Here is an 8,732-nt window from a genome sequence, read left to right as displayed (position 1 = left end):
CAGGGGACCTGGACCTGGATTTGTCTCTAATCAGCACCAGACCTTGAGCTTAATATTACCATTCGTGGCCTTTAGCTGAGCACCTACTTTTTTTTTGAGTCTGGCCTGTTTTAAGGATCAAAATAGATACTTTTGGTAAGAGTGCTTGAGAACAGCTTATTTCAGTATAAAATGTGGGGAGTTTTGTTGGGATTAAAAGAGCTGAAATCTAGTCCCTGTTGTAAGTGAATGTACCTTTTCTTAAACACACAGTGTCACCCTTCCAGTTGCCCCTGGAGGAAGCCCCTTCTCGAGGTTTCCTTGCCCCCGAACACCTGCCAAGGAGCTGGGTCACCTCCATTTTGAGCTCAGGGTACCCCCTCTTTCACTCACCCTCAACCTGGGACCAGAGATCCTGAAAACGAAGCCAGGGGTCTTAGGCCGAGGCCCCGGGACCTGTGCACAGCCCGAACAAAGCTGTTGGTTCCCATAAGTCAGGAGCCGGCCAGAGCCTGGAGGCCTTCAATCATCCCACAAGTCCTCTTGGGCCCTGTTCTCCTCCACCCTGAAAGGACCAGTGCCAGCCTCTGGGGTCTGGGCGGGTGTGTGAGCTCGGGGCCTGTTAGGTGTTGCCTTGTGTTCCCCAAAAGATATGTTGGAATGCTAGCCCCTGGTACCTCAGAAGTGACGATGTGGAGACAGGTTCTTTATGGAGGTGACCCAGTTACAGTGAGCTCATTAGGGTGGCCCTAATCCAATAGGACTGTGTCCTATTAAAAGGGGAAATTTGGACACAGACAAGCAGAGGGAGAAGGCCACGTGAAGAGGAAGACAGAAGTTGGGGTGATGCTTCTCAAGCCAAAGATTGCCAGCAAACCACCGGAAACTTGGGGAGGCCTGGCACAGATCCCCCCTGCTAGCCCTCAGGGGGACCCAACCCTGCCCACACCTTCACCTCGGACTTCTGGCCTCCAGAGCCTGAGTCAGTATATTTCTGTCGTTTAAACCCCTCAGTCTGTGGGACACTGTTTGGCAGCCAGGCGCCTGCCTGCGTTGACCGCCTGGGAAAACTGACTGGCTCTGCTTTCCCGGCACTTCTGCTTTGCTTTCAGGCACCGCTTCTTTGGAGCATCTCAGAATCCAAAGAAAAATCCCCACAAAAACCAACCAACCGTACAGCAACAGCAAAAAGCAAAGAAACGACAACTGGACACCTTCTGGGTCCAGCTCCACTGGGGAAGTGGCTGGGGAGAGAAGCTTCCTCTCCAGCTGTTAAGGTTGCTCAACTCAGCAAAAGCTGTGGGAAATTCAGCAAAGAAAGCCCAGAACTGTCACTCTGTGTGCGTCGTGCTAGTTAAGGGCCAGATCGCTGGTGTCCAGCATGTGGACACAGCCAAGCTTTGCTTTCAAAAGGCCTTGAGTTTCTGACAGGTGCTACTGACCCTGGCTGGACGTTAGTGTCACCTCGGGGGCTTTAAAAATGTGCCCCCGGGCTTCCCTGATGGCGCAGTGGTTGAGAGTCCGCCTGCCGATGCGGGGGACGTGGGTTCGTGCCCCGGTCCGGGAAGATCCCACATGTCGCGGAGCGGCCGGGCCCGTGAGCCACGGCCGCTGATCCTGAGCGTCCGGAGCCTGTGCTCCGCAACGGGAGAGGCCACAACAGTGATGCCCCCAACAGAGTCCGACACAGACCAGTGTCATCAGAATCTCCAGGGGGGGCCTGGACAGCAAGATTTTACAAAGTGGATTCTAGTGCACAGCCAGGCTTGGAGGTCACTGGTCTAGGAGCTGTGGGCGGTGCGTTTTAGATCCGGCCAACAACCTGGCCACCCCCTGACCCCCAGCTTCTCCAGGCGTCACCTTCATTCCTGACCCGCCAGCCATTCTCAGCCTTTGCTGCACCTGACATTCACCCACGGAATCCTGTCCTGCGGCTGCTACGAGTAGCAAAGAACCACAGACTGGGTGCTCAGAACAACAGAAATGTATTCTTTCATGGTTCTGGAGGCTAAAATCCAGGTGTCCGCAGGGCTGGTTCCTTCTGTCCCAGGCTCTCCCCCAGCTCCTGGTGGCTCCCACAGTCCTTGCATCCCTCGGCTTCTAGACCCATCACTCCAATCTCTGCCTCTATCTTCACATGGCCTTTGTCCTGTGTCTCTGTGTGTCTTCTTTTCTGTCTCTTATAAGGACACTAGTCATTGGATGGAAGGCCCACCCTCATGTAGGATAATCTCATCTAGAGAGCTTTACCTTAACTACATCTGCAAAGGCCCTTATTCCCAATCAGGTCACATTCTGAGGTTCTGGGGGACATATCTTCCGGTGGGCAACACCCCTCAGCCCACGACACCTGGAGGGTTTTAAAAGTCCTGCTGTCCAGGCTCACCCCAAGTCAGTTACACCAGACCTGGAACCGGGACACAGACCTGGGAGTTTTCAAAGTTCCTGGTGATTCCAACATGCAGCCTTGGTTGAAAAACCCAAGGGAGTCTTGTGTTTTCAGTTGCCTTTTATACTGAGAAATCTAAACCGACACAGGCTCAGTTGGGGATCCACCTGGTGGAGGGGGTCGATGCAATTTCTAGCCTTGCTGGGTCCTTAGTTGTAGGGTGTGTGTGTATCTTTTTTTTTGGTAAATGAAACATCGTGAAAGGGCAGTTGCGGGCACCCTAGCTCTGGCGTCAGCTGTCATGTGTTATTTCTGGCTTTCTTATACCTGGGCAGCCTTGGCTTTGCGAGGTGATGTCTGTTGTCACTGGGCAGTACCAGCTGCTTTGTAATCCGCAACTTTGGTGGTCACACGAAGGGCGGAACAAAGCGTTTCTTCAGTCCTCGACGATGTATTAATGGTTTTCTTATAAGAAACCATGAAGTCGGTTTTCTTGGGTTTGTCAGCTGGGTTTCCAAGTAAAGGCTTTTGACCCACAAAAGGGCCATTCAGCGCTCCCCTCTGTCTTAATTAATTGCAGGCCCTTGGACAGCAGACCCTGCGGCTCTGACAGCCCCGTTTGGTTTCCGTTCCACCCGAGGGCTGCATCCCCTCCTTGTGGGAGCCTCACTGGCACCAGACCCCCCGGGTGGCTCTGTCCCCACTGCCCCAGCTCAGACCTCAGCTGGCTTCTCATGGGGCGGAACCGGAGCAAACAGGATCCTTAGACGTCAGCTCGGGGCTTAGTTTCCAGGGCTGGCGGCCTCAGGCTTTCAATCCTGGACCTGGCTCACTTCTAGGGAAGGGAGAAGAGAAACTGGTGAAGCCCCACGTGGACAGGGCTGGCTTGTGGGGTCCACATCTCTGCCCGCCCCAGAGCACAGCCCTTGGGACAGGCTTGTGCTCGCAGCCCAGCTTTGCCATGCCAAGCTGTGGGACCTGGAGCAATTTCTTAACCTCTCTGTGCTTCCTTGAACCCCCTTAATGTGCTTATGACAAGGGGTGATCACGTGTGACCCTTAGCTCCCATGCCCAGTAAATGCTCGCTATCAATGCTGGGGCCTTACTGAAGCTGTGAGTCTGCCTGAGAATTTTTCTTTTTTTAAAGGATAATTTCAACTTACTTAAGTTTTGACCTGAAATTTAGGGAAATGGAGTATGTCAGTTATCTGCTGCTGTATAACAAACTACCACCAAACAACAACCATTTTATTTGCTTATGCTTTTGTAGGCCAGCAACTGGGCTGGGGTCATCGGGCAGCTGTGCTCTTCTGCCTGGGTCACTATCGACGCTGTGATCTCCTGGTGCGTAAGCTGGGGACGCGTGGGCTATGGAGTCTCCATTGAGATGGCTTGTCTCTGCTCCCTGTGTTCTTATCCTCCAAGAGGTAGCTTGGGCTTCTTCACGTGGCAATCTCAGAGATGTGATATATACTACAAGTTCTTTTTAAGCTTTCGCTTGTGTTACGTCTGCCAGCATGCCATTGGCCAAAGCAAATCATATGGCCCGACCAGGAGTTAAATAGGAGAGGGGGCACACATGTGGAGTTAAACATTGGGAGGTGTAATTCATCGGTTCCGTTACTTTAACAACCCACCGCGATTTACTTCGACAGAATATACCGATCGGTTTCCGGCAGATCATCCGGCTGGTCACCAAAATCAGTAGCATCTAAGGACTTATCCCTCAAACACGTTCAAGTTCACATTTCTTGTTCCTGTTCTTGTTCGTAATCTGCTTCCATCTACCTTTCTGGAGGTCAAAAGCCTAAAATCAAGCCATGGGCTGGGCTGCATTTCTTCTGGAGACTTCAAGGGGAGAATCCCTTTTCTTCCCCTTGTCAGCTTCCAGATGTGCCTTCAATTCTTGACTCACGGCCCTTACATCACTCTGACCTCTTGTTGCTTCGCTGTGGAAGGCACAGTCTGGTCATCAAAGATCATGTACAGGAAATGCCATTCTTTTTTTTTTTTTTTGCGGTATGCGGGCCTCTCACTGTTGGGGCCTCTCCTGTTGCGGAGCACAGGCTCCAGATGTGCAGGCTCAGCGGCCTTGGCTCAAGGGCCCAGCCGCTCCGCGGCATGTGGGATCTTCCCAGACTGGGGCACGAACCCGTGTCCCCTGCATCGGCAGGCGGACTCTCAACCACTGCGCCACCAGGAAAGCCCGGAAATGCCATTCTTTATCCATGGTCTGGAAAGACTTGAAAGAGCTGCAGTCGATCACGCCCAGCAACCCTGCTCTTTCCTCCTCTCCCGGGCACTGCAGCTTTCTTCTCTGGACACCTTTCCAATGCCCGAGTCTCCTCTCTGAAATGCTTTCCCAGTTCTTGATTCCCAAACTCAGATGCCTCCCAGAGCAGGACACCTGCCTGAATGGGTGCAGGAAGGGGAGACACCAGGTGTGTGAAGCCAGACTCTTCCAGGGAGAAGCAGGTCCCCTTTGGTTAACAGTTATATTAATATTATTAATAAGCTGTGAGGCTGGGACTTGAACCCGTGTCTGTGGACGCCCAAGCCCTTGTTACGTTGTCAACAGGAGCACGTGTGGGGGCTTGTGTGAAGTCCCTCGGAGCCAGGTTGACCGTGAGGCATGGTTTTCAGCGGGTGGTACTGCTTTCCTGTCTTTATAAAGGACCCAAAGCTCACCCACAGGCCTCAGGACAAATGCCCTGTTCATCTGGAACCGTCCTAAGGTGCATGTAAAGCTAGAGCTCTTCGTGCAGCAAGAGTGACACAGGTTTCTTGCCTTTCGTGATGAGGATTTTACTGTCATCAGCAGATCTTTGCTGAGCACCTAGGCAATGACTTTCTGGGTACTGAACAATTCGAAGGAAGGGGAAAAAAACCAGTATATGAATATCGGGCCTGCTCTCACAGACTTGGTATTTTCAGTGGGGAAATAAAACAGAAGTCCAAGAGCCCCAGAAGAGCCAAATGCTGAGGGTAACTGAGTCTCCATGAGTGGAGAATGGACAGGTCAGTGAGGGCTGGAAAGGGCCAGAGAAGATTCATGGACAGGAGAGCTTGAGCGGGGCTTCAAAGCACAAGGGACAGGTGGGTGTGGGATGGGAGGCTCCACGTGTCACGTGATTCCCAGGGGATGAGCAGAATTGCAGCAGGAATGTGAAGTCCAAGTCAATTCAATGGGGACCACATAGGGTTCCCTATTTCGTTCAGAGCTGTCCCTAGAACTGGCCCTGAGTGTGAATTTGGGAGCTGGGGATATCTGTTCTACTCGTCAAACAAGTAGAGAAAGCACATTCCACGTTGGACTTTGCACTCCTGGGACTCTGGAAATGCATAAGGCGCTGGTCAGGTTTTAGGGCCTATGTGGTGCAAGACAGACCAAACCAGAACCTTCAAGAGGTTGCCACAGCAGTAGGCAGGCAGCTCTCTCCCCTCACAGCAGTGTCTCCCCTGCAGCCACAGCTGCCCTGGGAGCTGGGAGGCACAGACAGCCCCCTCTGGAGCAGCCATGGACACGTCCATGCCCTTGGGAGCTCACAGTCTCCCCTGAGATTCTCACACTTCAGCTGCATCAGAATCACCTGGAGGGTGGGGCCCCACCCCCAGAGTTTCAGATTCAGCCAGTCTGGGGTGGGGCCTGAGAACCTGCATGTCTAACAATTTCCCAGGTGATGCTGATGCTGCTTGTCTGGGGACCACACTTTGAGAACCACATGTCTAAGATGGGGTCCCAAACTTTGGACGCCTGAGACTCATCTGGGCCTAGTTTCTGGAGATTTCGACTTCAGTAAGTCTGTCATGTATTGGGGTAGATGCATGCATTTTTTTTAGAAACTCTTTATTTTCCGTCAACCTATTTCCGTTTTAAGAGTCTGTGGAAGAATAGTTTAAGACCACTCAGTGGTTGTTCCTACCCACACAGAGGCCTGAGCGGTGGGAACTGCAGACCAGTCTTCAGCGGCAGGCTGAGCACTGCAGTCTTCATTGGGGAACCGCTGAATAGGCACGGGGGCACCTGCACACCTTCGGACCAGTCCGCCACCTCAGGCTGAGTGGCAGTGAACTCAGGAGGTGGGGCGGTCCATTCACCCTGAAATTCCTCCTCGGTCGCAGGCTTCTCAGCTGCCGCCTGCTCGTCCTTTTCAATCTCTTCAGGGTCTCTGTAGAAGTAGAGGTCAGGCATGACCTCCCGTGGGTGCTCACGGGAGATGGTGCCACGCATGCGCAGAACTTCCCGGGCAAGCATCCACCACGTCAGACCCCCTGAGTGAGCTCCCTTGTTGTTGCATGGGATGGCAATGTCCACATACCGCAGAGGAGAGTCTGCGTTACACAGAGCCATGGTAGACAGGTTAACGTAAGAGGCCTCCGGGAGAGGCAGGTGGTCAGCCCTGGGATCAGTAACCACCGGAAGTCTTGGCTCCTGGAAGGATCTGGTTAGTGAAGTTTCCAGGAGAGAAGCGGCCAGCAATAGGAGTGGCTCCAGTGGCGGCAGCTCGCTGGCCGGTATTCCTGGAGGATATGACACTGACATCAGCTGGGTTTTCAATGGCAACAATGGCACGAGCTGCCAACAGAAGCTTCTCCCAGGTTCTCTTCAGATTTATGATGTAGATGCCACCACTTTTCCTTTTGTAGACGTACTGTTCCATTTGGAAGCCAAGGTTGGTGCCACCTAAGTGGGTTCCTGCTGCAAGGAATTTGAGGACATCCTCCTCCTTCATTTGCAGGACATCAAGGGCCCCGGACATTGTGAAAGTTTCCCTTTAAGTTATGACAGGAATCCAGAACAAAGCCGTATGGACCCTTATCTGGCGTGGAAAGAAGGTGCATGCGTTTTGACAATGTTCCTGGGGATTCTGATATCTGTGAGCCACCGGCATATGGACGGGGGTGCTTGTTGCTGCAGCACCCCAGGTCCTGCCACTGGAGAGCTGGATTCTGGAGCTCTGGGGCAGGGTCCAAACCTGCATTTTTTTAAAAAAATTATTTAAATTTATTTTTATTTTTTTTAACATCTTTATTGGAGTGTAATTGCTTTACAATGGTGTGTTAGTTTCTGCTGTATAACAAAGTGAATCAGCTATACATATACATACATCCCCATATCTCCTCCCTCTTGCGTCTCCCTCCCTCTCACCCTCCCTACCCTACCCCTCTAGGTCAAACCTGCATCTTTAACAAGCATGCCTGTGCCTCTTACAAAGGGCCAAATGACACTGGCCAGGTGGGGGAGAAAGAGTGGGAGTGGGAGCTCCTACTTCACCAGGGAGGAAGCATCTGTTGTCCCTTTGTCAAGCCTTGGTTGCCTCCCACCTCCCACTGCCAGCCCCCCTCCCCCTCCCCACCCAATGGCAGCAGTGCAGCCACTAGTGTGGGTCCAGGAGGTGCCCATTGTCCATCCTGTTATGCTTGGCACTTAGTAAGTTGCCCACACCCTTTGGTATGCTCAACTGTGGAAATGCCCAGCAGCTGTGAGGAAAATTTCGACCTGGCTCAAGCTCATTAGGGCTGGGTCCTGGACCTCCCAGTGCTCCCTGCCCCCCAACTTCAGTGGCTGTTGACTGTTTCCTCGGTAAGAGGCTCAGCGAGCCCATTTGCAGCATTTTGAATCCTTACCTCCAATCCGCAAGAAAACAGAGATGCTATCCAACGGCTGATGATATGAAGATGCGCATGCACATATGTGCTCCTGGCTTCTCTCTCATCTTTCCTGTGCAAGGCTTATGCAACCTAGCGGACTGAGTGACCTCCCCACCCCCCGTGCCCCACCCCAGCACTCAGGAGATTGAAGGATGCTAAACGCGGGCGCTTGCAAAACTGTGCAGTTTAAACAGGATCTGGTTTCCTAAGCAAAATGTTCCGGCTCCACCCCATGCAATCCTGTGACTAGCACTTCAGGGAGATTCCTCCAAGGAAGGCGCAGAGCCTGAAGGGAGATTTAAGAGGTCAGAGGGCAGGGTAAGAGGGCAAAGGGCAGTTTTGCTGCTGCCAGACTATTTTGGGGCAATCACGACTGTAGATCACAGAGCTTCATGCAGAACGCTGAAGCCTGTGTGCGCGCTCTCTCTCCCCTCTGCAGAACCAATGGGGCGGAGGGGGCAGAAAGAGAGATCAGGACAGGGGGCAGGCGCCAACCTGTCTCGCCCATACCCGAGTGGAGTCCCTCAGTTTCTACATGTGTAAAACGAGAGGAAACTGTCTCTCCGGCTCCTTGAAGAGCGCCATCTGAGAGGATGCGCTGTACTTGAGGCTGCTTCCTGGGAGGGTTACCATCACTAGGCTGCCCGCTGGGTCTTCCCCAGTGACAGTGGCTGGGATCAGGCAGCCCCCCCGCCCCCCCCACACCCCTTTC

At 52.9% G+C, this 8,732-nt stretch overlaps 1 pseudogene; it reads right to left on the bottom strand.

Annotated features, from left to right (window-relative positions):
- Positions 1–6,249: 6,249 nt before the first annotated feature.
- On the bottom strand, positions 6,250–7,165 carry LOC101273240 (40S ribosomal protein SA-like; annotated as a pseudogene).
- Between the last annotated feature and the right edge of the window lie 1,567 nt (positions 7,166–8,732).

The sequence above is a fragment of the Orcinus orca genome, chromosome 5 (genome assembly GCF_937001465.1).
Source record: "Orcinus orca chromosome 5, mOrcOrc1.1, whole genome shotgun sequence".
Lineage (NCBI taxonomy): Eukaryota > Metazoa > Chordata > Mammalia > Artiodactyla > Delphinidae > Orcinus > Orcinus orca.
The sequence above is the reverse complement of the archived record's forward strand: the minus strand, read 5'-3'. Positions and strand labels throughout refer to the sequence as shown.